This window comes from Ursus americanus, chromosome 8, assembly GCF_024610735.1.
Source record: "Ursus americanus isolate L20-20 chromosome 8, mUrsAme1.1.p, whole genome shotgun sequence".
Classification (NCBI taxonomy): Eukaryota; Metazoa; Chordata; class Mammalia; order Carnivora; family Ursidae; genus Ursus; species Ursus americanus.
In genome coordinates, this window is record NC_142134.1 from 19,022,614 (window position 1) to 19,029,968 (window position 7,355).

The following is a 7,355-nucleotide window of genomic DNA, read 5'->3' on the forward strand; positions in this document are numbered from 1 at the left end:
TCAATCAATGTGATCCATTATATGCACAAGAGAAAGGATTAAAAAACCATATGATCATTTCAATAGATGCAGAAAAAGCATCTGACAAAGTAGAACATCCATTCATGATAAAAATCCTCAATAAAGTAGGTTTAGAGGCCCCAACATAATAAAGCCATATGTGAAAAACCTATAGCTAACATCTTCCTTCATGGTGAAAAACTGAGAGCTTTTCCCCTAAGGTCAGGAACAAGACAGGGATGTCTACTCCCACCACTTTCATTTAGCATAGTACTGGAAGTCCTAGCCACAGCAATCAGACAAGAAAAAGAAATAAAAGGCATTCAAATTGGTAAGGAAGAAGTCAAACTCTCACTATTTGCAGATAATATGATACTATGTAGAGAACCCTGAAGACTCCACCAAAAAACTACTAAAACTGATAAATGAATTCAGTAAGGCTTCAGGATATATAGAGAGAAATATATTGCATTTTCATACACTAATAATGAAGTAGTAGAAAGATAAATTAAGAAAACAATCTCATTTACAATTTCACCAAAAATAATAAAATACCTAGGAATACACTTAACCAAGGAAGTGAAAGACCTGTACTCTGATAACTATAAAACACTGATGAAAGAAATTGGAGATCACACAAAGAAATGGAAAGATATTCCATGCTCATGAATTGGAAGAACAAATACTGTTAAAATGTCCATACTAATCAAAGAGATCTAACAGACTTAATGCAATCCTTATCAAATACCAACAGCATTTGCCACAAAACTAGAACAAATCATCTTAAAATCTGTATGGAATCATAAAAGACTCTGAATAGCCAAAGCAACCTTGAAAAATAAAAACAAAACTGGAGGTATCGCAATTCCAGACTTCAAGTTATGTCACAAAGATGTAGTAATCAAAACAATATGGTACTGGCATAAAGATAGATATATAGATCAATGGAACAGAGTAGAAAACCCAGAAATAAACCCACAATTATATGGTCAGTTAATCTATGACAAAGGAGGAAAGAATACACAGTGGGAAAAAGTCTCTTCAACAAATGGTGTTGGGAAAACTAGACATCAACATGAAAAAGAATGAAACTGAACCACTTTCTTACACCATACACAAAAATAAACTCAGAATGGATTAAAGATCTAAATGTGAGACCCGAAACCATAAAAATCCTTGGAGAGAACACAAGCACTAATTTCTCTGACATCAGCTGTAGCAACATTTTTCTAGATACATCTAGATATGTCTCCTGAGGCAAAATGAAAAGCAAAAATGAACTATTGGGACTACATCAAAATAAAAAGCTTCTGTACAGCAAATGAAACAATTAACAACACTAAATGGGAAAAGATGTTTGTAAATGATGATAAAGGATTAGTATCCAAAATATATAAAGAACTTATATAACTCAATACATAAAACCCCAAATAATCCAATCAAAAAATGGGCAGAAGACATGCACAGATATTTCTCCAAAGAAGACATCCAGATGTCCAACCGGCATATGAAAAGCACTCATCATCAGGGAAATGCAAATGAAAACCACAATGAGATATTACCTCACACTTGTTAGAATGGCTAAAATCAAAGCTCTAAGAAACAACAAATGTTGACAAGAATGTGGAGAAAAAGGAATCTCCTTACACTGTTGGTGGGAATGCAAACTGGTGCAACCACTGTGAAAAATAGTATGGAGATTTCTCAAAAAATTAAAAATAGAACTACCGTATTTACCCAAAGAATACAAAAACATTAATTTGAAGATATATGCATCCCTGTGCTTACTGAAGCATTATTTATAATTGCCAAATTATGGAATCAGCCCAAATGTCCATTGATAGGTGAATGAATAAAGAAGATGTGAGATATATTATACATATATATATTACATTACTTAGTAATCTAATACATTACTTATATATATTACATTACTTATTTTTTATATATATAACATTACTTATATATTATATATATATTACATTACTTCACCATAAAAAAGAATGAAATCTTGCCATTTGCAACAACTTGCATAAATCTAGAGAGTATAATGCTAACCAAAGTAAGCCAGTCAGACAAAGACAAATACCATATGACTTCACTCATCTGTGGAATTTAAGAAACAAAACAAATGAACAAAGAAAAAAGGAGAAAACTAGAAACAGTCTTTTAAATATAGAGAACAAACAGATGGTTCTCAGAGGGGAGGTGCATGGGGGGATGGGTGAAATAGGTGATGGGGATGAAGAGTACATTTGATAAGCACTGAGTAATGTATAGAATTGTTGAATCACTATATTGTACACCTGAAACTAATATAATACTGTGTGTTAACTATACTGGAATTGAAATTTTATCTTATTTTATTATTCTTTTGTTACTGGAATTGAAAATTTTAAGAAGTATTTCAAAACTTAAAAAATATTTAGGGATTTAGAGGAAGAAAAAAATCTCTTATCTCTGCTGCGACACCGCCCGCAGAGCCGCGGCGTTGATTCGGGAGAAGGACGAGGCACAGACAGGTTAGCTTGCAAAAGAGAGCGTGGGTGCAGGGGACGACCGCCAGGTGTGCCACCACCAAGAGTGCGATCGCCCTGAACAGCTGCAACCTCGCGTATTTATTGGCAATAAACAATCAAAGACAATCAAGGGGATGATCCGTATTACATCCTAGTGAATAGTAATACGTCATGGGGAACGTCACGGGATTAGATGATGTAACGTTCAGCAAGTGAGGCCTATTTTTTTTCTTTTTTTTTTAAGATTTTATTTATTTATTTGACAGAGACAGCCAGCGAGAGAGGGAACACAAGCAGGGGGAGTGGGAGAGGAAGAAGCAGGCTCCCAGCAGAGGAGCCTGATGTGGGGCTCGATCCCAGAACGCTGGGATCACGCCCTGAGCCAAAGGCAGACGCTTAAGGACTGCACCACCCAGGCGCCCCAAGGCCTGTTCTTAAACATGTTTCTATGGTCCCCACAGGCTATTGTCAAGAGCAATCAAGTTTCGGTTGGGGCAGCATTCTGCCCTGAGCGAGCCGGGCATTCCCAGCCCTGTGCTCTGACATTTACGCTAAAGCCCGCAAGGTCACAAACATGTTTTCCTATTATATCCTTAGCATAAGCTCTCGGCCAGGGGCTGCTGCATATCTCTGCAACATATATCTACATATATATACCTTACTAGCCAGTAACCACCAAAACTTTGAAAGTATAATGCTAAAAACAATCTTCCCTCAATGACAGTTTTGCTGTTTACTTGAGAGTGCAACTCAGACAAGAACCATTCTTTGTTGATCTCTCAAAGAGTAATTTTCCACTGCTAAGACAGTATAATTTTAAATAAATTATTACTCAAGAGGTTTTTTTAGCTGTAAAGTGACAGTTACTAAATTCCACTTAAGCTTCTTTAAGCAAATTAAAAAGGGAAAGGATGGGTGTTTGTTGGCTCACATAGCTGGGAGGTGTATTGGGGCCTCAGATGGAATCAATCTAAGAGAGTGCTACCAGAAGTCAGGGCCTGCAGCAAGGAGTAGAACCTCAATGCTGCCCCCACTCTCTTCTGTCCTCTGTCACCTGGGCCTGAATGCTGGAATCATTCTCTCCTGCTACAGTCAGACTTCCTTCAGATAGCCAAGGAAGATGGCCACTGGCAATGCCAGGCTCTCATTCCAGTTGATCAATTCCAGCAGAGAAGACAGAGCTTTTACTTTCCAGCTTGCTTATAGCAATCTTCAGAAAGAATTTGAATGGGCTCTACTTAGGTCATTTGCCCAACCTTTTGTCCAATCATTGTTTCCCAGGATATAGAGCCCTTTGATTAGCTAAGGCTGGGTCACTTGCTGTTGCTGGCATTGCAATGCCCCACCTAGATTCCCTTCAAGAAAGGATGGGCTGGCCAGCTGTGAAGAATGTGGTTAGCTGATAGATTTTTGTCTGATGGTGGCCTGATGGTTCCTCTGCCCAATTCTTCTTCCTCTTTTTTTCTCACAGATGTTAACCCCCCAATATACTTTCACAAGCCAGGACTCCTTGGAGAAATGGTCAATTTCAGAACTGAGATAGATAGATGATAGATAGATAGATAGATAGATAGATAGATAGATAGATAGATAGATGATAGATAGATAGATAGATAGATAGATAGATAGATAGATAGATAGATATCAGAAAATATGTAAAATAATCTGGGAACATCGTGTTATAAAGAAAACAAGGAATCTATCAAAAACCAATTTTAGCATCAATAAGAAGAACATCTGTGATAGGAGTACCTCTCTGGCTCAGTCAGTAGAGTATGTGACTCTTGGGGTTGTGAGTTCGAGCCCCACATCGGATGTAGAGATTGCTTAAAAATAAAATCTTAAAAAAAAGAATAATATCTACAATGAATTGAAATATACCAAATATGTTTATTGGTTCATAATGATACACATTTTAACCCATTGGATACTTGCAAAAATTCTAGGGAGTAGTTCATCATTTTGCAAATTGGTAAATAAAGGGAACAAATAATTTATTTGCCCTTTTATAGGAATTATACCTTAAGGTAAACAAACAGTTGATGAGGAGAATTTTCTCTTTTTAGAAGCATTCCAGTTAATAAAGGAAGAAGGAATGTGTGTCAGTCCTTGTCCCCTGAGGGGACAAGGGGACATTTTCTTGGGGAAAATGATTATGTGAAAGGAAGTAGAGAGGGAGTGAGAAAAGGCTGCGATATCTGTTACAAGACTGTGATGCAAATCCCACTGGGAGTGAAGGAGAGGGAAAGAAAGCTGATTGAAAGCATTCTAAGGGGCCATGCAGTCTAAGGAAGGTTGGCCAAAGTGAACTTACAGAGGAACCCATGTCTGCCTTAACAGGCGCACTGCACTCAGTCACTGGAGGAGCCGTTGGTGGGAGGCATGACCTCAGTACCAAGCAAGGCAGCATTGGATTTCAAAGCACAGCAGCTGGACCCTAGTTCATTATGCTCCGTGTGGTAGCAAGTCTCCAAGAGACTGCCACAGAATGATAAAATTAGAATACCATTGTTCTGCACCCTCTAATGAAAGAATGGACTTAGGCGATGATCACCAACCAACGTCAGAGAAAGAAAAACATTATGTGCTTTGTTATGGAAGTAGACAGCAACACTGTGAGTTGTTCTAGCCCCAAAATTTTTTACCTGAATCTGATCAAGCTTCTAGATCTACAACCACTTTGCAGGAAATACTGGGGACCGAAGAATATGTTAAATGACATCATGGGGATATAATCTATCAAATCTAGACTGTAGGACACACTCTAGACAAACAGCTAGGTTGATTTCCTAGAAAAACTTATGTGGAGAGGAGGGTAAGGGGAGGAGGGAACAGGGAGAGGGAGAGGACACCCACAGATTTAAAATAACATAAGAAATTTATCAACCAGTGGCAATGCATATACCTTATTTGGATCTTGATACAAACTAACTTTAAAAAAGCAAATTTATGAGATAATCAGAAAAATATGAACACTGATTGAGTTAAGAAATTGAGGGGCTAGCTATAGCATTTTGGTTTATGATTTTTTTAAGAGTTTCTTTTAGAGATAATACTAAAATATTTACTGACCTTTATTTTTTAGAGATAACATACTAAAATCCTCACTGATGAAATTATATGGTGTCTGGAATTTGCTTCAAAATCATCTAGGGGAGAAAGAAGTTGTAATTGGATGTGGATATAAATAAAACAATGCTGGCAATGAGTTGATTATGATTGAAGCTGGACGATGGCTCCACACAATTCTCTCAATCGTAGGCTTTAATGCAATAATACAATGATTTTAACCATTTGTGAAAGCCAAGCAGAGCCATATGAAGCCTTCCCTCCATCACAGTCTCTGAACCACGGATAGAGTTCAGTAGCGTGGCCGTCCCATGTCCATGCTCTTCCCAGGCTGGAGCACTGTGACATAATAAAAAATTGTAGCTGGTCTTTGTCCCCAGTTCCTGGTGCAGAGCCTCTACAACCCTGGCAATTTCCTGAGTGATAGAGGTGATAAAAGCATCTTTTGAGGATTGGAATCCAAAGTTACAATGAAGGCATGTTGAGCTTGAGATGCCTACGAGACAGACATTCAAGGGATATGTGAGTGAAGAGTCTTTCTGGCACGGACCTTATTTCAAAGGCATCCCATTATCCCCATGAAGTCAAGGCATTGGGTCAGAAAAGTAGTCACTTGACTTTCCTGATGGTTCCTATCTCTTCATCTTGCCTCATTCTATTCCACCTCCGCATTGGCACCAATTCAAACCCTATCCTTCAAGGTTCACTTCCCACAGAATTAATTTACTTTCCCAGCCCACGGTGAACCTCACTAGTAGTTAATTCCTATTACATTGTGTTCTGCCCACATTTTGTGTCTGCAGTATGTCATCTTGCCTTCTTCCCCAGTTGCCTCCAGCATGCCTCAAAGAAATGGGCTGTGGTTAAACTCTTAGTCCCCGCTCTTTTTCCCCAACACAGACTTGACATGATTTGAGCTTTTCCTTCAATGTATTCATTCAGGGCTGGGACCAGGCTGAAGCAATGAAGCGCTTATGGGTCAAAATTTAAGAAGACACTCGCTCTTAGTGAAATTGCAGGGCCAAAGTACATTTTTTTATCCTGCTATATACTTTATAGCCAACACAGCTTTCCAAAAGAGAGAGCACCAATTTAAAATGCCACCAAAATCAACAAGTCTATCCATTTTGCAAAACTTTGTCAAGACTGCGTGTCATCTCTGTGACAAAAAAAAAAAAAATATCACTGGGTCAGATTGTATTTACATTAAAATGGCCACGCACACTGTCAGTGACCCCTTAGTGACCGGTAGGGTTCGCCTTATTTCTCTAATTTTAGAGGTAAGGGAGCCAAGGCTCGTGTTTCTGAGCTGACTTGCAGCTAACAAACTGCATGACTGGGATTTTATCCCATGTCAGCTCCGCTATAAATTATGGCTTTTTTTACTCTCAAGTCCAAGTTGTTTATGCCATTTTTTTACATTTGTATTTTTCCTTCGGAAATACTTATTCATAGCCTTTTGGTTTCTGATTCATAATTAAGGCTTTAAGAACTTTAAGAACTTCTCACCCACTCTGGGGTTTTTGAAATGGCAAGTATTTCCCACAAGAGCCAAGCTAATGTTCAACTGTACCGTGAGAAGGGGAGGGAGTACGTAGTGCAGAAAACAGAGTACGCAGTGCAGAAAACAGAGTACACAGAGCAGAGTCCATTTCGGCCAGTTCCAGCTGCCGCCTAGTAGCCGCCGAACACTGCTGGGATTCCGTTTCCTTGTCAGTCAAATGGACGTTATAGTCATTCCTGCTGCGCAGAATTGTGGGGAGGATT